This window comes from Thermobia domestica, chromosome 17 (genome assembly GCF_964235325.1).
Source record: "Thermobia domestica chromosome 17, izTheDome1.hap1.1, whole genome shotgun sequence".
Classification (NCBI taxonomy): Eukaryota; Metazoa; Arthropoda; class Insecta; order Zygentoma; family Lepismatidae; genus Thermobia; species Thermobia domestica.
The window spans coordinates 114,112,844-114,137,287 of record NC_137470.1 but is presented as its reverse complement, the minus strand read 5'-3'; the positions used below and the strand labels follow the sequence as shown (position 1 = coordinate 114,137,287).

Here is a 24,444-nt window from a genome sequence, read left to right as displayed (position 1 = left end):
AGAAACTTCCATCAACTTTGGGATCGGAGGGCTTGTTCCAATCAACTATTCTGTACAACAACAATTAAAAAAGTGATATTTCATGCAGAAATTACACCAACCTGCTACAAATTTAGATTTTCGTTGCTTGATGTTGGCGATGGTAATTTTGAATTCATCTCATCATATACAGTGTGTTCGTAAAGTTACGCAACCCAAAGTTTGATTGCGTATATCTTTTGATCTAAGAACGATAAAGACCTGAGACTCGAAACAAATGTAAGCGTTTTCTATGTAGATATTTTCGATATCATGACCAATTTTGGAATTGTTAACGCTTTTGTGTAGTAACGAAAGAAAGTATCAAAAGTGTAAAATAAAAAATGTACAAAATGAAGAAAATCGATATTGAGTTGCAAAAAAACTGATTTCTTGCGGGCGAATCTCTGTGTACATGTGCAGTATGCATCAACGTCTATCTGTTGGTGCGAAAATATGACAATAATGTGGTGTGTGTATAATGTTCGCACTTTCTCACTGTAATTAAACGATAAAATATGTAGATGTCTACAAATCATATAAAGTACGTAAATTTACTCATAGCCGTATCACCCTACACAAAAACTTATTTTTCATTTCAGAATGACTAAGACATTCAACATCAAAAAGAAGAAATTCAACATCAAAAAGAAAAAAAGAGTCCAGACGCCGGAAAGAAAGCAATATGAGGGGCAAAGAATCGAGCAAATAAGAAATGATTCTCAACTGTTTGAAGAAGCACAGCGAAAGGAACGTGAAATATATCACCGCCGCAGAAATATAGGGAAGATAAGAACAGCCAATTAATTAACTACCGAACGAGAAAAGAAGGCGGAAAATGAAGTGGTAAGTGTATATTCGTAAGTACCGTAATCAAACGAGGTAATAGCATTGATATTGACAGCCCTGATCTTAATAAAAACGAAGTTCCACCTACAGCGATATCCAGATCTAGAGCTTCTAACTCTGAACCTAATGTACGCTCTCATAATACCAGTAAAAATAGTAATTAAGACAGTGATAATGATCTTCCTCCTAGTAAATCGAGAAAGAAACGGGAGTTACAAAAAATAAATAACATGCGATGGTAAATGAGTATACGGAAAAGTTAAAGAGCTGAGAAGAAACTGAAAAGATACAAAAGAAAATACAACTTAAAAACTCAGATGTTTTAGACAGCTTGAAAAACAAAAACAAATTAAAAATTCACCTAAAACAAACGTAAAATAAAAGTAATATTCTCCATTATACCATATTTGCCTATTACATACTATAATTAAAAATAAACCGATTGCTGAGCACGGCAGAAAACTCGCCGGTTTACATGAATATAAGCTCGCCTATATTCATAGTAAAAGTGGACAAGAGCTAACCGAACACCGAGCTAAGCTCACCATGAATAATACAATTGTATTACAAAATAATAACTAATAAATAAATAAATAATGACTACTGCTAATTGCAGTAAATAACCAGTGATGGTGCTACAGACGGACTGAAGAGCCCCAAAAAATCCCTCATGGTTGAAAATCTCTGTAGAAGCTGAATAAATCACTCCGACGACCTTTGTAGATAACTCTATAGCAAACAAATATCAAGTTAGCAGCCATGTAAATACTGCTGTATCTTGCAACGTTTAGAGGGCTGACATGTCCTCATCTTCAGGCATATTTGTCTGAAGTTGAGGACAATGTCAGCCCTCGAAACGTTGCAAGATACAGCAGTATTTACATGGCTGCTAACTTGAGAAGACCTGTTTGTGGTACGTCGCCAGGAAAGCTTCAGTGGATAACTCTATAACATTTGAACATTTGGAAAAGATGCCGTAAATTATACACAAGACAGTATGTCAAATATAGGATCTTTTTTATTGAACTATAACAGAGAGTACACAGTTCATAAAACATTATTTACAGTAAACATAATTAAAAACACACTATTGCAGAATAGCTTTGTCGAAGTAGGACATAATACAGAATTTTAAAGACATAGAATTCCCATGCCCAATTTGAATTGCAATAGATAATTTGAATTACACAATTTGAAACTTCAGAACTTAAAGACTGATAATATGACCAATAGGACGTAGAAAGCTCTAGACACTCCTTTTGCCGTCTGTTATTAATTTACACAGAAACAATAACTTTTGACCTAGTATTCTATCTTCTCTCTTTTGACGTTTTACGGGAAAAGTCCTAATTGATGCTGTAGAATGATTATTCTGGATGAACTTCATCCTTTCTACTCGTGCCAAGTGAACCTTGTGGTGGACAGACACCGTGTGCGTGGGTTTTCTCGGGGTTCTCCCGTTTCTTCCCACTTTCTTCAATCGACCATTTCATTCATTCCTTATCATCACTGTCTCCTTTAGCCTAACCGGCATAATCGTGGGACGTAAAACTTAAAGATTTCATTTCTTTCTTTTTTTTTTTTTATCCTTTCTAATGTTGCTCAGAACTTCCTAGAAGGATCGTTGACCTCTATTGGTGAAACCGGAAAATCTACGATTCCACTATTCACTTAAATTATTTGTTCTTTAAGTTCCCCTAAGTGTGACTTCGTATATGTTTCACATTTCCTTGGGGAATACTTGCCTATTATATTGTTAGTTTAAAGTGAAAGGGAGGTAATTCAATAAAAATTATCGTTTTTGAAGTGAACTAGATCCGAACAATCGTAGGCTGTTTCGAACCAACAAGGAGCTAGTTATGGAAGAGAAACAGAAACATCTAATTTAATAACAACAAAAAGTAGAACTGAATAAATATATAAAAATAATTGTAAATAAGATTATACATTTTATTTTTAAGTGAGCTTTTGTCCGCACTTCTAACGCAAGACTGTTACCGAGCGATGTCCTACACTCGTGACAGCTAATCACCTTGCAAAATCAAAATAGATACAAAACCTGTTAAATCCCTTTCCTCCTGCTTAGATTGTATGCACACATACTTAATAACGAAGAACTAGCAAATGAATTTACAAAACATAATAATATATCCCTAATAATAACCACAATAACAAAAATTACACAAAATTTCTCTCTTAATGCTTCCTAATTAGCTTATTCCACTATTCATCAATTTTAATTCTTGAGTTCTAGTTCATCACATTATCACCTTCGCTTTCACTAAATGTTGCCTCTTTCCATTTCCGGATCATCTTCCTGTCCTCTTGACCTAGCACTTTTGTCTGATTCCAAGTAACCTCATGTCCCGTGTCTCTTATATGTTTGTAGACTGCATTTTCATTTCTTTATAACTTTATGCTGTTTAATTCGTTCCTTTAATTTCTTTTCTGTTTCTCCAACATAGCACACATTGTATTCAGTGTACTGGATTCTATAATTACTTCTTTTTTCTCCATTATCCTATCTCTTCTTTTCCCCTTTCTTCTTCTTGCTGTCCCTTAGTATCTCCAATAACCTCTTGCTTTCTTTCCCGTACGTCGAGATACCTCCCATTTTCTTTAGCATTATTTTTATTATTTCTGTGTCTTCCCCTATACTTTATATTCCACCATTATATTATCTTGTGCTCTTCTTGATTTTTTTATTTCCTTAAAGTCTTCCTACTTCTCTTTCATTTCATCTTTCTCCTTTCTTGGTCTCACTTCTCCTTCTGTACTCTAGTTTTCTCTTATCCTACCCATTTCCCGTTAACTGCTTGCGGAAAACTTTTATATCTTCCTCCGTTCTTTCTTTCTAACTGTTACCTGCCTAACCCTCTCTTCCACGTTGTAAATGAAGTTTCTTCTCGTTGAGCGGTCCATGTTACTCCTAGCATGACAGTAGTTTCCCGACGCACAACTTTTCTGATGCTATTCCGTGATTATCCTCCCTTCCTTATCTTCATGTGTAAGGAGGTCATGGCTTCTTCCTTTTCTACCTCCAGCTCTAGTTGAAAGACTTTTTTCTCGATCTTCGATGTATTTTACATTTTTTCTTTTTCTTTTACAATTTACTCTCAAGTACATAATTTTGTTTATCTCAATGTGATCTATATATGTCTTGTATTTGGAGAATGACATAGTTAAACAAAAATAAATGTTCTAAGACGTAATTATAGGTTTGAGCTATATGTCATTAACGATACTGCATACCGGCATCTTGCTTGTGTCATAATAAAAATTTGATTAGGGTATCCTTCAGCATTAATTCTCATTGTAGTAGGTAAGGTCATTACCGTACATCGTAAACTTTTTGCTTATATAAATATTTGTTTTCCCCAATTTTTCTAAAGCTACGCGTAAGAAACCTACACTCATCAATATAATTTTGTTAAAATCGATTGACCTATCGACTGGTGTATATCTATATATATAAATGAAAATGAAAGTGACTATGTTGGTGACTTAATAACTCTTGAACCACCCGACCAATCTCGATCAAATATTCAACATAGATGACGTTCGGGCCTGGGATGTTTTCTATCATTTCACTTTGCTGCTGCAACTTAGGGGGGGGGGGGATATAAAAATGATCGAAAATGACCAATATTAGTGCCGAATCCATATTTTTCGGGGTTGCTGAGATGAACAGTGACACTTCCGATGCCATTTAAATCCAAATTCAGCCCCACAACTTGGGGAGAGAGGAAGATATATAAAAATGATCGAAAATGACCAATATTAGTGCCGAATCCATAGTTTTTGGGGTCGCTGAGATGAACAGTGACACTTCTGATTCCGTCTAAATCCAGATTCAGCGCCCATTAGTACTCCTAAGGGGGGGGGGGGAATGGTGACCTGGAAAAATAATTGCAAATAACCGATATTAGTGTTGAGTTCATTGCTTTTGGAGTCCTTAAGTTGATTTGTGACAGTTTTGGTGCCCTTTATGTCCAAAATGGAACATGTTCACACACCCTTCCGTGCGAAGAACTGGTATTCTGCTTTTATATATCACCTTTAGTCATTCTTTTTATCTTGTTTAGCGCTAATAATATTGTACAATTTAGCTGAGGCTGCTTCTGGAGCTCAATACTTGTACAATGTTGTTCATTAATGTGCTCTTTGCCACCATACTCCTGTGAGATTCTCCTTACAGCCTTCACCAAACTTTACATATTGTTTGAAACAAAGAATGAAATAAAATCTTTAATTTAACATACGATGATTATGCCCAAAGGAAAACGAATGGTTAATAGAAGTGAATGTTGTTAAAGAGTTGCTCCATTAGAATATGAAAGAAAATAGCCGAATCCTGAGAAACCCCACGGACACGACATTGCCTACCACAAACTTAAATGCATAGTGTTCGCAGTCGCAGGGAGAAGGTCCTTATGGCAACATTTCAAAGTATGGCCGGAGCAGCGAAAAACCTGTTCCCTTCGCTGGCACACCTTTCAAGTAGTTCAGTATTTCTCTAGAACACGGATCCTACATTTTCTGTAAGTGAGACGGAATTATGACCTTAGCTTATAAGACACTTCTTGTTAGACCTTAATACCATTGATAAAATACTAGTATTTATATTGAATAAGTAAATATATATATATATATATATATATATAAAAAAAGTTTTGGATAAAGTAAATAATGTTCCATAATCACTGTTTTATACAATATTCTGAAATATAAAAATGGTATATTTGATGGTGCAAATGTCTGAGTTCTTTCCTTTCAATGTATCGTCATTACCTTAAGAAAAATGAGAAGGACCATGAAACTGCCTTGTGTAACCACAACTGAGCATAACGTCTAGGTCTATGAATTCTTACGTAAACAGATCATTTTGTGTGTCAACATAACAAAGATGGACTGTGTCCGTGAAGAATGGTGGCCAGCGATCCCTTCTGTGTACTTACTAATAGTTAATTTCAATTTGTACATTACACAGTCGATGTTGGGAAGCACACTTAGCTCAGTTTCGGATTTCAAATATCCCTGCTTATTTATCAACGAAACGAGAATGCAAACTGGTTCTTACAAACATAACATTATCGCTTCACCAATTGAGTGTATTTGTCGTAGGTCACATCCCAGCAGAGGGAAAACAGAAAACACATAAGTAAATTCCATTCTCAAATATTAACTTTATTTATCGTAAATATATCCCACGATTAAGTTATGATATCAAAAGTATCATTTACCAATGTCCTAAGGCCTCGAAAGCCCTACCACTGAGTATCAGAGGACTACAAACTTTTGGCAAATTTAAAAAACAGCTGAAAGAGTATTTGAAAATTGGGACACTACCATGTTAAAAAATCTTTAAATTTTACGTCCAACGGTTATGCTGGCTAGGCTAAAGAGGACGGTGATGATGAGAAATGAATGAAATAGTGGAATAAAGAAAGTGGGAGGGAACAGGAGCACCCCGATAAAACGCACGCATACGATGTTTGTCCACCACAAAGTTCACTTGGTGTGAGCTGGGATCGAACCAGGGACCCCATGCACCAGAACTAAATGCTCTACCATCAGGGATGCAAACAAGCACTCGCCCGGGGCGAGTGGTTCATCGGTGCGGGCGAGTATTTAGTATCATACTAAAGGTAAGTAAATCATTTCTATTGTGGGGTGTGGGCTAGTAGTTTTTTTTTTTTCTTGGGCGAGTAAAATTGTATTGCTTATTTGCATCCCTGCTCTACCATTGAGTCATAGCGGCCTCACTACCATGCTAGTGTGTTATTATTATTATTATTATTATTATTATTATTATTATTATTATTATTATTATTATTATTATTATTATTATTAATATAATAATAATAATAATAATAATAATAATATGAACTTATCAAGTAATTTTATAACCTAGTGTAATTTTCTGTTAGTTACATTTATTAAGTATTTACCTGCCATCCTATAATATGTAAATAATTTCTGAAAGAGAGAATCACAAACAGCAGAAGTTCGGCCTCTCTCTGAGTTGTTTATAAAGATTAAGTAACTGTTTTGTACTCATATACATATTAATAAATACTTCTATAATTCCAAATTCTATCCATCCCCAGAGCTTATAACTTCTCAATTTCGGAAAATGTCATTCTTAATTGATTTCCTAAGCAAATCTTCATTAATTGTTTTGCCAAAATTTCACTAAGTCCACACTCTACATTTCATGGCCCATAACTCGGGAACCAGAAGCCTGCACATCCTAATATTAAAATAATAATAATAATAATAAAAAATAAAATAAAAAAGAATTTTATGACATATCTTTGAGACCAAAATCCTATACACCATATTTTACAACCTCGTGTAGCAGGGCTAGCACTATGTCAAATTTGATTCAGATCGGATGAGTTCAATTGATTTTTTTTCTCGAAAAGTCCAGACCCATACTTTCATGGATCATAACTTATGGACCAAAAACTTACACACCACAATATTTCACAAGCTTGGGAAGCAAATCAAGTTCTACCACTATGTCAAGTTTGATACAGATGAGTTCAGGTGTTTTTTTTTGCCAAGTACAAAACCCAAAGGCCATGAGTCGGTTACCAAAAGCCAATTCCGATCCACAGCGGATGAGTATTTTTTAATCTAAAATACTGAAGGTTGATTTATCTATATGTGTTCGATTTTATGTCTCACCTACCTTACATAAAAGCATGGGACCACCATCGAGTGCCCTTAATGTGAACACCATGTGTCTTAGCAATAACCCTGCACCGTAACTTCCATTGTAGGAGGCTCCGTTGAAGTACAGGAACGGAAATTTTGAGTCACTCTTCCTGGCAGGCTTTCCAGACGCCACGGACAGTGGTGACACGACAAGATGCAAGTGCTATTTCCAATAGGCCAAACCCACAAAAACCCATGGGACTGGCATCAGGTGACATCACTGGAATGTCCTGGAAGGGAATAGCCTGGGCGCCGGTATCTTCCACCATTTGTTGCAGAAATGTCTGTGTAGAATAGGATGTATGTGACAAAGTCTTATCCATATGCACACATACTTGATTTATTGAATTTCCATATAAGTAGGGCAGATCTTCTGTATAAGTTGATGTGAGGATATGTTGCTGATAAAATTCTGAGTTGGTTTTACAGTTTTTAGGCACGTGTTGTATCATTAACTTGCCTTCATAACAGTATCCCGCGACAGTTAGAAATGCCTTGGAGAAATTTGTTTGCACTGACGGATTTTTGTGCCTCGTAAAGTGTACGTTACGGCTCGAATTTTGCCACAATGTGATAGATAAATCCATGCTTCATCGAGTTTGACCATAAACTTCCACTCTTCCCTGGATAGATGTGTTCGTAGAGGTGCCTACAGTGAATCTTTCTCTTCCTCTGATGGACCGCAGTAAGAACATGTCCACAATTTTTAAACACAATCGGCATTAATTTACCATATAGGTTGCGATTCATACTTGGCTGTGTCACGTGCAATCGTCTTACCATCATACGTTGTGTAGGAAGGTTTACCTGCTGGGCCATTCTGTACAACTTCCGAGTTACATGGAAAGTCACAGCACTATACGGCCGCTTTCTATTCCCCTTACTGGGTAAACGAAGTGCTGGAACGTCGTGGTGTTTATGTCGATTAATTTTGTTCTTATTTATTTATTTATTTTATTTATTTATTTAACGGCAGAGTTAAGGCTATATTTGCCTTTTCTTACACTCAACCAACTAAAATGTATACGAGATATACATACTACCATTATCATCTAATCCATAAAGATTACAATTACTACATTAATGCATATGTATATACACACATATATACCCCTACACACGAATATACTCCCTTACATACCCCATCCCCCCATATCCTCATACTATTTATCATAAAAACAAGAAAACTATACATACAGCATACACAGAACGATATATATATTCTTAGAAGTATATTACCTTACATTCCCCCCTCCCCCATACCTTCCCACAAACCTAGTATTATAGATACATACCTCAAGTTTCTGTTTACATTTGGTTGCTACTGCTCATCTTTGTGAAGAAAGAAAGAAAGAAAGAAAAAAAAAAAAAAAAGAACATCATTCCCGAGATTGGTGTACATTGGCTAAGGCTATCAGATATTGCTTCAAATTTCTTTTGAATGTCGCAATTGAGGGTGAATTCCTTACATCTGGTGGAAGTCTGTTCCATTCTCTAATACCAGAGATTGTGAATGAATTAGCCATTTGATTCGTATTATGACGAGGTATCGACAACAGTGTTGATCTGCTAGAGCGAGTATCACGATTGTGGCTATCTCTAACATACTGCAGTTTATTGTAAAGATATATAGGCACACCAAATTTCAAAACTTTAAATAAAATTGTCATTGATTGGTATATGTAGCGAGCTTGGATGTTTAACCAGCCCAATTCATTAAAAAAAGGCGTCAAGTGATCAGAACATTTGAGATTAAAAACAAACCGAACGCATGCATTCTGAACCCTCTGTAACTTTCTTAGCGCTTCTTTATTTACATTGCCATAAGCTCCAATGCAATAATCAATATGTGATAGTACGAGGCTTTGTACTATAGATGCCTTAATTGGATACGGCAACATATTTTTCAAACGGTATAGAGAGTGCAGTGCACCAAACGCCTTTTTGCATACATAATTTATATGATCTGCCCATAGAAGATTCTGATCAAATATGAGGCCAAGATTTTTCACTTTTTCATCAAACGCTATATGTGTGCCATTTAATGTAATTTTAGGAAGCTCAGTGCTCTGCAGTCTGGAAAGGATATTTCTCGAACCAATTATGATACATTTAGATTTATTGGGATTTAGATATAAATTATTAGATTGGGCCCAGGCACTTATGCGTTCCAGGTCTAAATTTATGAGTGAGATAGTGTCATTTATGTCTCCAAGATCTGTCGAAGTATATACTTGTACATCATCTGCATATAAGTGATATTTAAGGTGACGAATTTGTTGAGACAAGTCATTTATGTATATAGAGAACAGGATCGGTGCTAAGACTGTTCCTTGACTGACTCCACAGTGCACTGTTGTCCATGAACTTTGAATGTCCAGAACAGAAACACGCTGATATCTATTTTGAATGTACGAACGAAACCATTTAACCGACGTATCTGTGAAATGAAAGAATGACTTAAGTTTTGTTAAAAGAATTTCGTGATCGACCGACTGGAATGCTTTAGTGAAATCTAAAAGTAAAAGTATTGTGAGTTGTTTCTTGTCTATGCTTTCTCTAATGTCATCTGTAATTTTTATAAGAGCCGTATGTGTGGAGTGTCCTTTTTTAAAACCAGACTGATATGGACATAAGAGATCATGGGAAGTTATAAAATCTAACATTTGATGTAATACAATATGCTCCAAAACTTTCGAAATACACGACGTCACATTTATTGGTCTATAATCGTTCGCCGTTATTGGTTGTGCAATTTTCTTGAGGGGATGAATGAGAGAAAATTTCCACTGGCTAGGAAAACAACCCGAAAGTAGGGAGGAATTGCATATGTCCATTAAAGGGAACAGAATGTATCTCGTGATCTTCTTAAGGAATTGTAGTGGGATGTCATCAGCCCCTATTGAATTGGATGTAATTTTTTTCAGAGCTACCTCTATTTCTGGGACAGAAACCGTTCTAAATTTAAATTCTTCGTGAATGCTTGGGTTTTCGCGTATGTTTTTCAAAGTAGATTCTTTTGTAACACCGTCTATAGTTGGGACCTGAGCAAAGTGATCGTTTAGTTCGTTAAGCGGAATGTGTATAGATTGTACGTCAGTCTGACGGTTTCCTATACCGAACATGCGTAACTTATTCCAAAGGTATTTGGGGTTATTGCTTTGAGTGCATAGATCAGCAGCAAATCTAATTTTAGCAGTTCGAACTTTTTGTGTACATTTATTTCTGAGGATTCTATATTCTTCAAAAGTATTGGCAGAACCACTAGGATTAATTTTCTTGGACCATTTAAATTTCTGATATGCCAAGTCCCGTTCTTTCATGAGCTGCAAAATGTCTGGTGTGATCCATGGGTTAGCAGGTTTTTTTAAATCTTTTGGTTTTTTTAGGTGCATGTTTATTGAGGAGAGTGTGAATAAAGCTATTAAATAATTCTAGCTTGCCTTCAGTGGAAGGTATAATTAGGATGTCATTCCAGGGTATTTGCGCTGCGTCCCTATCTAATGCTTCATCATTTATGTGTTTTAAATTTCTAAAAGTGGAAATTTTAGGTCTATATTTAGGAACTTTTAGTGAATAGCTAGCGTATATTAAATCATGACGTGAAAAACCGGGGGCAGGAAATTGCCCATGACTGACAATTCTAGAGGGGTCTGCAGTTATAATATGATCTAAGAGGCTTTCACTATTTATTGTATGGTGCGTTGCCTTCAACGCACACAGTGAAAGGTTAAGTGAGAGAAGGGATTCTTTGTACTTTTTACACTCATCTTTCGTCGAAAGTAAATCATAGTTTGTGTCCCCACAAACCATGATATGTTGGTATACGGGAATATATTTAGATATCTCTTTTAGGAAGTTGTCAAATTTTGCTTTAGGTGGTCTATACACCACTGCTAAGAGCACCTTTTGGTGGTTTAAATTCACTTCTAATATAAGGAATTCACTCTCGCATGTATAAATATTAGGCGATTGACTCACCACTTTCGCTTTTAGGTCGTTTCGTAGATACGCACATACTCCTCCCGCCCCCTTCCCCGTGCGATCGACTCTCAAAAGTTGATAGTTTGGGAGTTCGATCAAAGCGTTACTCAACGATGGTTTCATCCAGCTTTCCGATATTAAGATGGCATGCATGTTTAAGGAGTTAAAAGTAGCTTTGAATTCGTCTATTTTCTTCAAAAGAGACTGAGCATTCAGATGACAAATGTGCATAGCTTGTGGATGTTTACCAACCGCCCCCTGCAGTTGGAGAGAAAGTCTCAGAGCGGGTGGGTTTACGGTACCGCCATTGTCTCTCGAGGGGGATTCTTCTAGGTCATTCACCGTGACATCACCCAACTTTGACAGCCATTCAGGGAACAGTGTTTCTAACTCAATATCGATATCACCAAGTACCATGCTACTTAGAAATCACGATGTAAAAAAAAAAAAAAAGATTAATTGAGTAAACAGAACATCAACACTTACCAATCTCGGGACATTGCGGACTTTATAACTTATCATCAGTAACACTTCAAACTTCACGTTAGACGTAAGCACATAAACTCTTACGAGGCTATTATAAACTTTGCGAATAACACTTGAAAATAATAGCGTTAGTACTATATCTAGTTCATACTGAGAACCTAGCACACTAATGGATAAAAACATTGAGGTAACCAGAAACTCACATAAAAGAATATACATAAACACCCAAAAAACACACACTGACAAAGACACAAACAAACATTGATGCACAATACATTCATCTTCACACTTCATTGAACGTAATTTATACTACACCCTCTGTCCTCCTCACTACCATCGTCTGTAGTTTTTTTTTTTTTTTTTTTTTTTTTATGAAAAAGGCTTGGCTCAAACTTTGTGCTTAAAGTCTACTAAGATACTTATTTGCACTCCACACTGTTTAAGTTTGTTCCTCCCCCATCTGAATCATGGAAAGTTCATTTGCATTGCTAATTGTGTATTTCTGCCGTCCACACAAAATTACAATTCGTCCATCGGAAGTCCAACAATTCCGAATCCCAAACTTTTCCTTCGCACTCCTAAGCAGCTTCTGTCTATTCTTGGTGAGGGACTCCGTTACAAGTATTTTCGAGCCCTTCAGTTTTTTCTTGCTTTTCCATACAAGGTCCCTGTAGCGATAGGAGATAAATTTCACTATGAGAGGTCGATGACCTTCTTTCACCACTGTAGCAGCATTTCTTCTACGGGGAGTTCCCACCCTATGACACCGATCTATTACTGCGACGTCTAATTCAACATTCAATTTGTTTTTGAAAACATCTAAGATCATAGTGGTCGCATCTTCATTAGGAGTCTCGGGTAGCCCATGGATTAGCAGACAGTTACGGCGACTATATTGCTCCAATTCATCAATTTGGTCCTGATTCGAAGCAAGGGACGACTTTATGCTGTCAATATCTTTGCGCAGTATCGTGATTTCAGTTTTAATCTTTTGTATCTCACTTAATACAGACACCAAGTCCGCATCCTTCTTGTCTTCATCGCTCCGCAGTCCACTGCCCTGTACACTTGCTGATGATTTCGGAGATTCTAGTGCCTTTGAGACAGTTTCTTCTAATTTGCTAATTGTTTTCTCCAGGGAATCACATCTATTTTCGAGTGACTTCTCCACAGACTTTTCCACCTTTTTACCCTTTGGATTCACCATTGCTAACGAAGTTTGCAACACTGTATGAAGACACCAACAGAAGACAAATGAAGCAAAACACTGTTTTTTTCTTTTCAGATCTTAGGCACAAATATCTGTTAATAAATACCCGGCTATCAGTTCATATGAAAGCAAAAACACTATTTATATACTGAGCCATCACTGTTGGTCAGACGTTGAACTAATATAATTGTGAGTAGCAGCATTTACCACAAGAAACTGACAATAGTAGAGAGAGCGAAATTACACACCAACCAGCACCTCCGCCATCTTGTTATACTTCTTGTTAGTGGTCGTTGATTCCGATGCACATCCATTTTCCCTGCACTGTTTTTGAATTTGTGTCACGGAAAACTTGGCGTGGAGAAGTGCTTCGACGTAGCCTCCCCAAAACAGGTTCACCTTGGTAGCCATAATACATATACCACACATATGCGAACTTGATGTGACACTGAGGCTTTTGGCCTTCTTCTGCTTTTCGAAGCATTGGGATCGGTCGATTCTGAGAGCAGGGGTGAAGGTCTAAAATCGGACACATATAGGTGGATCAACCTTCTGTATAATAAAGTTCAGATTCGAAATTTCATGGCTTATAACTCGGGCACCAAAACCTGCACACCATAATATAATATTTCGCACGCTTGTTTTACCACCATAGGAAGTGAAGTGAATATATATAAACGAGGGATGATGGAAGAGAAAAAAAGAGAGTTGCAAAGTATCACTGTAACTGAACGAAAATTTGTTTGTAGATTAATAATATGTTTGTCTTGTTGCAAGTTTGAGGACATCGAATTCTGACCATGTGTACTCGAGAAGCAGACATTCAAAATTGATTCGTCTGAACAAATGGACAGACATAGAAGTGAAATCTGTCGTGTGGTTCCTGTGGGCCAAAAAGATTGCACCTGCAGATATTCATAGGCAGATTGTGGAGGTGTATGGGGAGAGCTAAATTTCAAGACAAGATGTAGCTAAGTAGGGTCGTCCTTCAAAAAACGACGGACCAGTATTGTTAATGACAACCCTGGGCACAGCAAGGTACCTCAATCCCTGACATAAACACTGCTTGTGTGGATGAGGGTATTGTTGTAGACAGAACATTACGCTCAATATAAGCTGAGCTAGAACCACCATATGCCGTTGGTGCAGAACATTGTGGTTAATCCTTAAGTATAGGAAAGTGTGCACGAAATGGGTGACACAGGCACTATCCGAGAACCATAAGACAACCAGAATGGCGATGTTGCAGAATATTCTGCAGCGTTACGCAGTGGACGGAAACAATATCTTCACTTGGTAGTGACTGAAAATGAAGCAATATTACATCGGTTCACTCCATGAAGGAAGCAGGCATCCATGGAATGGAAGCATGCATCCTCTCCACAGAGGAAGAAAGTCAAAGTTGTTGCTTCGTCCAGGAAATTTTTGTGCACTGTATTTTGGTACGTATCAGGTGTGCTAGTGATCATTTGGAGCAGAGAGAAATTGTGAATGCTGAAAGGTGTTGCAAGACGTTTTTGGAGTTGTGGGATGCCATCAGACGAAAACGTCCTGATCTCCTCTGCTGTAGTGTGACTCCTCTAGAAGATGATGCGAGATCCCGTTCAGCACAAAAAAAAAAAAAAAAAAAAAAAAAAAAAAAATCAGTGTATTCAGCGTTTATGTTTGGAACAACTGCACTCCCCTTGAGCTCTAACATATCCTCCAGTGACTTTCACCCTTTCAATGCTCTCAAGTAGAACATGGCTGGTCACCATTATCTGACTTGTAATGTCAAAACTGCTGCCTCACGGTGGCTACGAAAACTTGACATGGATTTCTGTGCAACTAGTGTGAAAAACCTCATCTACCGCTGTGACAATTGCTTGAAAAAAAAAAAAAAAAGTAATTACATTGAGGACTAGTGTAAAGGTGCGTTGATTTTTCAGCTGTCTCACATAAGACATAATAGGCTTTGTAACCTTCCTTCCAAGCATTCTTCGTATACATTAGGGCGATCCTTATTTTTCGATTTTCAAGTTTTTATGAATCTCACCCCCTACATATCAGACCAAAGTAACCCATGAGAGAAATTACTTCAATTGAATAATATTAAATGCATAGGCGAAACTAGAGAGGTGCCAGGGGAGGCAGCCCTCCTCAGAAGCAGACCTCCGCCCCTAGAACTTTTCTACTGGACGAAAATAATGTTATTAATTTATCTCAATTTACACATAACAATTTTAGTGATGCTTGCGTTCGACATATTTAATAGTGTCTATATTCGTCCGCCCATCGATTTTTAAAATATGGTCTGGTGTCTGGATGTAATAAAATCCCTGGACCAATGTGATAGTGGGCAGTATAGCGATCTGTCAACTTGCACAATATGCGTATTTATATATATATATATTTGATAGCTTGATTAATATAAATTACTTTTGTATTGTTTGAAGTAATTAACATTATTGATGTAATAAGATTTTCTTGTTTATATATGTATGGTAGACCAGTCTTATTATTTATTTATAGTATAGTTATGTTTGAATAGTTAAGATTTTCAGAGCAAATTATTAAGGTACACTAACAAAAAAGCAACAGAAAGGAAAAGAAGCCGAATTCTTAAACTGCTAAACTGAAGTGATTGTTCCCTTCTACACGACGTTATTCTGCTCTCGAGGGAACGCGACGTTATTCTGCACCCGAGGAAACGATAACTAATTTCCAATAGCGGAAGTCATGCACACTATGAACACTTTTTATATTTTGCTTTCGAGGAATGAGTTTATTAGTGCTATGCTAAAGAAAAAGTATATTCCTGATAACCTGATATTTTAGTTTCATACTGTAAAAGTGACATGAATATCGCAGCAATCAAAAAAGACAGAGCAATTTTAACTGAGTAGGTCATGTCGTCTCTTCGTACGGGGAGGGCATGTACCAAGGGACTTAAATTATTATACCTAGAGACAACCATAAATCTGATGATTGTTAAATTAAACAATGATAAGTACAATAGAGAAACCATAGCTTGCTTCCTTATTCTCAATAGAATGAGAATTTTTGCATTGTCAAGTAACTTTGTAAATACAAGGAATAAGTTTAATGTTCTATACAACAAATAATATTGCAGTTTTATCACATTATTTGTTAAAATAGCATGCAATAAGTATGGAACTAGGCATATTGTTTTTTTTTTTTTTTTTTTTTTTTTTTAATGTAAGTTTAGTAGGGTTACATCAAATAGCTATCATCATATGCAAAATATTGTCCCTTGATACATGAAAATTTGTGTCCCTTGGTATTTGCATCTCCCTATTTATAAATAAAAGTAAATTTAACGAAAGGAGTATATAATAAATTAAAGTCATCAGAATGTAGAAGCAATACATAGGTATTTTAAATATCATCGAGCATTTACTTGTTATTTCCACTTATGGGCAGCAAGAAAACTCTCCAAATGTCAGCAAGAAAAAAATACTTTGATATACGAAAAACATACAGGGCCTTATGCAGAGTCTTTTTGACGTATGATTAACGTCATTCTAAAGGTCTGACTACTGCAGGAAACATATGTTAGTAGAACTCTTTAGTATAGCACTAATCACGAGTCAAAACGACTCTGCATAAGGCCCATATTGTCTTCCTGTTCACTTGTTTCTCTCTATATGCAATTACTTTATGTTGCAATTACTGTATGTTGTTTACAAATAAAGTATAGAAAACTGAATTCAGTGATAGGAAGGTAAAATTGGTACGAAATTCAGGAGGGCTGTAGGTGTCATGTCACCTGGTACATTGTGTCCCTCGAATGCACGACTTCCCCTACTTTACCTATATTGCCGTGACAAAATTAAAGAACTAGATTGTTTTTTTATAAGAAAGGAAATAATACAGATATAGTGTAAGATCAACTCTTTAAGCCACATTAATAATTTCACTATTAAAGAAAGTATAGTTTTATTAAGAAAGTGCACAAATGTCTGTCAAGTTACTAAGATTGCATGCGGTCCAGATCGGATGGACTTTCCATGAGTGCGCCCCTGTACAAACAAAACACAATCATTAAAAAAAAAAAAAAAGATTATCTGAGCGTTCGGATCCAGTGGACCCCTCCGTGGGTGCCCTCTGGCTGTAACCATATTTTCCGACGGTTGATACTAACGATCCAACTATACCAGTACGCTAAGAGACTCATATGTAATCCAGAAATATACAAGAGTTGTCTTATATATGCTGCAAAACGTTGAATATATTCCTTATAAAATCACCAAAATGTGTAGCGAACTGGAATTTAAGCAATTCGGAAATATTAATATTTAAAAATATTGCAGTGTATGAATGCGTAGCTTAGATTTTATATAGATAATTATTTTTTTATATTTTGAGGTTGTAGACAACTCACTTCCACTTAGAATCTTTAAGGGAACTAATTTTAATTTTGACTTCGTTTATATAAGACATGTAGATTTTAGTAGACATGTAAATTATGGTATGTAATAGAAATTTGTACTTACTAGCAATCTTAGAAATACTACTTTTCATAAACATGATGCTTTCACTACAAATTTAATATGATTGCTATTGCTGTCTCTCTACAAGTAAGTGACTTGCTTGTCGTTTAATTGCATTTTTTAAAAACATTTAAGTTGTACGGGAAGTTGGCCAATTATGTTTTACATACTATTATTATCTCCGATTCGGTAGTTTTACATACTATTATTATATTTAATTAAAAATGTTTTGTGTATAAAAATGACTGTATTTCTTTGTTGGCAAAGGTTTGTGTAATTAAGCTGCAACACTAGTAAACGACAACAATTTATTGTAAACCTTAAAATGAAAAGATTTTACACTTTAAATACAGAAATGAATAAAAAATTAGCCCATATAAGAGTAAACTGAGAACATGGTCGTTAACGTTTGTGAATAATGTGATTTCGCTCAGAATTGCACGAGTAAAGCAGTAATAAAAAATTATGAGCTCTCAGAAGTAGAGTAGATTTTGGGTAGTTATTTAGTAGCAACAGAATATAGGGAGTATACAATTTTAAGCAAATTTCTGATGTAATGTAGATTTTCACTGCACTGTTACATGACAGTGTAGTATTAGGAGGACTAAATAACTTGAAGAGATGATAATGAGTGAGGGTTAAAGGGAACTCAGAAAGAAATAATTTGTATATATATATATATATATATATATATATATATATATATATATATATATATAAAACAAGGTCTTCTAAAAGATTCTTGCAATTTTCAGAACTAAGGGGCCATGCCCCCCCTAGGAAAATATCCTAATTACGTCAATGATTAAATGGTGTCCCAAGCTACCTCAAATTTTTAATGCATTTACAGTATACAATATGAGGCTAAGGTATCTTGTAAATGTAATAGGGTGTCCCAAAAGTCTCCCTTGACATAGGATAACTCTGTTATTATCAGAGTTACAACAAAATGTAAGAGGAAAAACCGCCTCCAAATATGATGTTTTCAATCTAGAGTGGAGGAATTTTTTAATCGGACTAGCCCTTTGGGCTGTACACTCTTGATGCGCCCAATGTTAAATGAAAATGCAACGTTGCCATTTACCTGGACCCACAACGTAAGTGAATAGAGTTACTGTGTTTTACGCTAACGTATCGATGGCCAGCGCCAGTTTCAAACATTCTTCTACTTACCATACTCTTACAAAACGTATCCACCTCCCGGTAAATGGCAACGTTGCATTTTCATTTAACATTCGGCGCATAAAAAGCGCACAGCCCAAACGTACCAGTTCCTCAGTGATGTCTTGACCCGACTACGATAGGTCCAATAGTAGTGGAGCTATGAACTTTTAAAGTTCATTTGTCCCACGTTTTCGGTACCATAGAACTCCGAAACTATCCACTTCTGAGCACAGGTCCGTATGATTTTTTTTTCCTTATTTTGATGTGACGAATCTATTCCCAAAATATTGTGAAACTGTTTTGTAACACCCTGTAAATAAGGGATAATGAAACTCTCGACTCACACTGTAGATTTTGCAGTGTATATAGCAATATGTAGGTCCTTGAAAATTGACTTACCTCAATACTAGCAGCAAAACCCGTTCTTCGCATGGACTGAACAGTTTGCAACCTATCAAATAGTAGATTAGTTTGGGTCGTGTAAGTTGAGAGTCTTCTGACACACTCTACATTTTTGGAACCTCCAGAATGTGTAAATCCCCCCTTGAGTTGAAAATTGAAAACCGGCTTCGTACGAGATTAGATCTGGTGAAGATATATTTGTATACAACATTTGGCGGCTTCTTTGTTTCCAGAAGTCGTATGATACACACACGCTCTTGTATATATTAGTATAGGTAACAAAATTTCGTTACAACAAATTAATTTCAGAGGTCCCCAAAATTTCGTAATTCTTGCATTTTACTCTATATATTTCTGATAATTTATATATTTTTATTTGTCAATCCTTTTTCTCTACTGTGGGGCTGCGGTGGCTCAGTGGTAGAGCGTTCACCTCTCGTGCCTGGGGTCCTTAGTTCGATTCCAGTTTGCACGAAATGAATTTTGTGGTGGACAAACACCGTGTGCGTGGGTTTCTTTGGGGTTCTCCCTTTTCCTTCCACTTTCTTCATTCCACCATTTCACTCATTTCTCATAATCACCGTCTCCTTTAGCCTAACGGGCATAAACGTGGGACGTAAAACTCAAAGATTTTATTTTTTTCCTGCATTTTCCATGGCTTTCCTGCACTCCTATTGCTCTACCTTATTAGTTCTATCCCTTATATACTTTCAACCTTGTAACATTTATCACGTAACTCTGCATTCTAATATTGCGCTCTGGGGGGCACAATGGCTCAGTGGTGGAGCTCCTACCTCTGGTACGTGGGGTCCCTGGTTTGATCCCCGACCAAGCAAGTTTGCGGTGGATAACATCGTGTCCGTGGTTTTTCTCAGGGTATTCCCGTTTTCTCCCACACTTTCACTCCACCAGCTCTTCGATCACCATTCACTTGTCATAATCATCCGTCTCCCTTAGCCTAAAGGGCATAATCGTGGGGCATTAAACTGAGAGATTTTAATACTAAGCCCTGAACACTTGATTTCTACTCTTCAATATTTCTTGTCTAACTAGTTACTCTCTTATCTGATAAAGTATTTAGCGAAAATACATTTAGTGTACTAGAGTTGTAAGTATCTTTTCATTATTTTTAGTATTTAAATGGGTCATTTCGCTTTGGGATTTCTTTGTTGTAATATTCATATACTGTCCAAGTTTCATGCGCACATATTGAAGGTACCTATTTTGATTAAAGTGCAGAGATGGTATCTGCAATTTACATAATAACACGTTTCTTCTTTTTGTTTCTGCCATGAAACTAGAGGGAGGAAGCTTAGCGTCCTGAAAATGTGTAAAATTCATAAATATCTTAAATTTTCAGGTTCATTATAGGTTTTCCTTATTACAGGTATCGCACACCAACAGCTAAGGACACTGAAGAACCAGAGCGAGCGTCAGTATCTGAAGAATACGTACTTCCAGGTCTGGTATACAATTGTTGGAGCTTTTACGGATAGTTCGATTACCAGTTTACTCAACTGTTTGCGGGAATGCAGTTGCGAATAACGTCGTTTTAGGTATGTCTTTTTTAAGCACGTACTTTTTCAGGCACAGGGTGACGCGTATTTATGTGCCTAGGAAACTATAAAGCATAGTGAAAACTTGGAACAGTTTTATTCGGCCACAAATGAAACATTACATGTTGCGTTTAAACCTTATATAAACTTCGGCATGTCTTGAAAGTAGTATCCTCCACCTTCATGGACGCAATATTGGAGAAGGAAGTACGAAATTTCATCATGTAAGAACTTTAAGCACTGACACAGATGGACACCATTTGCTACTTGAAGATGCACATATTTCCTTTGGAAACTTGCCGTTATATATTATATTACATTATTATTTTTATTAAATTTATAGTAACCAGCTAGTATATATTCTATGATTAATTTAATTAACCAGATGTAGTAGAGTATAATTTTGAAATATATATATACGGACCACAAAGCACTATTCTACAGACCAAAATCAAGCGAACATGTTATATGATGGTATACCCTCCGGGGCCTCCTTCAGCCCCTTATGGGAATTAAAATTTCACAATGTGGCAGTGTCGCAGATGCCAACTTGGAGCCATTAGCATTGCTCTACGAATACAACAAGCAGTTGAATCGAATGCTACACTAGTAAGTGATGCTAGTATCAATCAATATCGACTTCAGCTGCCATCTGGAAAGAATCGATATAACTATTTGATAGATTGGTAGATCTAATCTATGGTTCTTTACTTGCAACGTTGCCACATAGTGCAATTTGTCTCTCCAGACGAGGACTCGAAAGGTATACAAATATATATAGATAGATAGATAAAGGCTAAGGGGAAAAAAGAAGAAATGTCACAAAATTGCATTTTCGAGAAAACGGCGTTTTAATATTGAAAACCGCGTACAAAGTACAGGGTTATTAAATCTTTCGCCCCTTTTTACATGGACATTTCTACATCTACGCATGCATGGCATATACAGTCAAATAGTACCAAGAGTCACCAACAGATACGACAAAGCACCTGATAAAGTACATGTATGGACATTCCTCGTTTTTTCCCCTTACCCTTCATATATATATAGATAGATTACTTAATTTTGACTTATAAAATAATGCTTAGTGGTCCGTGGGCGCATTTTTAGAACACCCGATATATATATATATATATATATATATATATATATATATATATATATATTAGACTTCGGCCAGCTACAGACGTTGCCTCGAATTTGCTCGGTCTACAGCCTCGCACCTCATATTTCAGCCTTTTATTCCATTTTTTGCATGGCAAGAATACGTTTATGGTATTATTATTTGCGAAAGCTTTAAACCCCTTTCTCCCTTTGCATACACATTTCGAACAAAGTGAAATAATAAAAACCCATATCGGTCCAAATGCTGTGTTTAGAAAGTCATTTTAAATGGTTTATCTCCACTTTTCTCCTGATGATGAGACCAACAATCTCGAAGTCATTTTTATATGTTATACAAAAAAAAAAAAAAAAAAAAATGCCTCTTTTTTCTCGTTAAAAACGAGAATTCCGAGAATATCTCTATTTTCGAGATATGGGCATTTTATTGTAACAATTGCAACCCACACCCTTGTTTCTTCCCGAACTTCTTCGTGACTAAGCAGTTAATACGCACCTTTGGCGTGGGAGACCGGGGTTCGATTCCCGGTGAGAGCTCATGTAGTTCGGATCCCATGTTAAAACTATAGGTTCACGTTTTATACAGCCTCGCTGCTGAACGCTATCCTAAACGCAACATCAAATCAAATGAACCTTTTATCTTTCCATTTTTTTCTTCTTCTCAGTGGAACATCAAAAGACGCTGAAACACGTCTTGTTATTTTAAATGGGAAGTCTAAATACTAAATTTCATGTCCAACCGTAAGGGATTTCTAGATATTGATACCTTGTTATAACAATTGTAACCCCACCGTTTTTTTATTATTATTATTTTACGAGTATTTTTCTTCTTTTTTTATTCTCGCATCTCTTCGTCTCTTCTGGGGGAAATACCAAAAAAGCGCTGAAACACGTGGCTATTTATTTTAAATTGAAAATTCATACATACATATATTAAATTTCATGGCTGTACCTCTCAGAGATTCGGAGATAATGACAGTTTACTACCCCCGTTACTCCGTCGACTTGCCAAAAATTCTTTTTTAGTAGTACCTTAAGTCGCAAATCCTATGCACTGTCAAAATTTCAAATTTCTAGCTTAAGCACTTTGGCTGGAGGTTGATCAGTTAGTCACTTAGTACTTCTCTTATATAGAGAGATACAGGGTGGCCCATAATTATGTAATATAATGTTTAACTTCTGTAGTATTTGTAATTGTACACAAAAAGCTTCGATATGGCAACACCGTATAACCTGAGAGTGGGGATAACGATCACTGGACTTAGAACAGTTAGTGTATGGCGGAACGGTTGACTCTGGAATACATAATTATGGAGCACCTTGTATATATTTTCCTTCTCGCTTTTTTCTTTCCTTATAGGTGGAGTATCTAAAAACATTGATACGTATGTCTAATTATTTTAGATGGAAAGTTAATGTGTATATATTAAATTTCATGGCTGTATTCTTTAGAGATTCGGAGTATGGACAGTTTGCTACTCTCCCCCCGTCTCCATCGAATTTCCAAAAATCTATCTTTAATTATACCTTATGTTTCAAATCCTATACACTGTCAAAATTTCAAATTTCTAGCATAAGCAGTTTCACCTTGGCAATAATCAGTCACCCATTTACTTACGACTTCTTGTTTTATATATAGAGAAGACAATGTCGTATCTCCGAAGAATCTCTGAAGAGTAGAGACATGAAATTTGGTATATTGACTTCTTTTTTAAAATAATTAGACACATGTTTCGCCATTTTGTGATATTTCCCTTAGAAGGGAAGAAAAAACACCCCTTTCCCGTCGAATTTTCAAAAGTACTTCCTCAGTTGTACCTTATGTCAAAAATCCTATGTATTGTCAAAATTTCAAATTTCTAGCTTTAGCAGTCTGGCCTGGGCGTTGATCAGTCAATCACCTAGGTCTTCTTTTAAATATATATTGTGCGTGTTTATTTTATGTTACTATGTATATTGGATAATAGTTATTTTTCATTGTGTTTTAAGGAAATTCTTTTTCATTTTATATCATCCTAAGAAATTCTGGGGAGCAGATGAAAAGTTGTGAAACGTCAGATACCAGTAAGAGGCTAGCTTTTATTGTGTATTAGCTTCAAAGTCTTCTAATAGATTAGGAGATTGGGGTCGAGGTTTCTTCTTTTTAAAAAGATTGTTTTTCTGTGCTAGTGAATGTATTTGTTAGTTGGCATAACTATAGAAAGAGATCACGCCCGTTGCTTTTTATCAGTCGGAAGAAGGACATGTTTGGGTCCTGACTGATCAGTTTCGAAAGACTGCATCAGCTTACTAGTCTAGCGGTAACGATTTCTCGAACAAAAGAGTCTGCTGAATATCCTGGAAGAGGAGGGAATACTCTCAAATATGGGAGGAGTACCAAATGAGGCTGTTAGTTGATTTTTACTAGTTAGCTTTTTTTCGCACTTAATGAAATGTT

General features: G+C 36.2%; 1 protein-coding gene across 6 annotated transcripts in view; it reads left to right on the top strand.

Annotated features, from left to right (window-relative positions):
- Window positions 1–24,444, top strand: part of LOC145674301 (uncharacterized) — a 209,987-nt gene that overhangs the window by 44,936 nt on the left and 140,607 nt on the right. For all 6 annotated transcript variants that reach the window (XM_081744160.1, XM_081744162.1, XM_081744163.1 and 3 more), the window contains 2 exons: window positions 621–864; window positions 20,717–20,885. The gene's annotated coding sequence lies outside the window, so the exon portion shown is untranslated. The remainder of the gene's footprint in view (window positions 1–620; window positions 865–20,716; window positions 20,886–24,444) is intronic.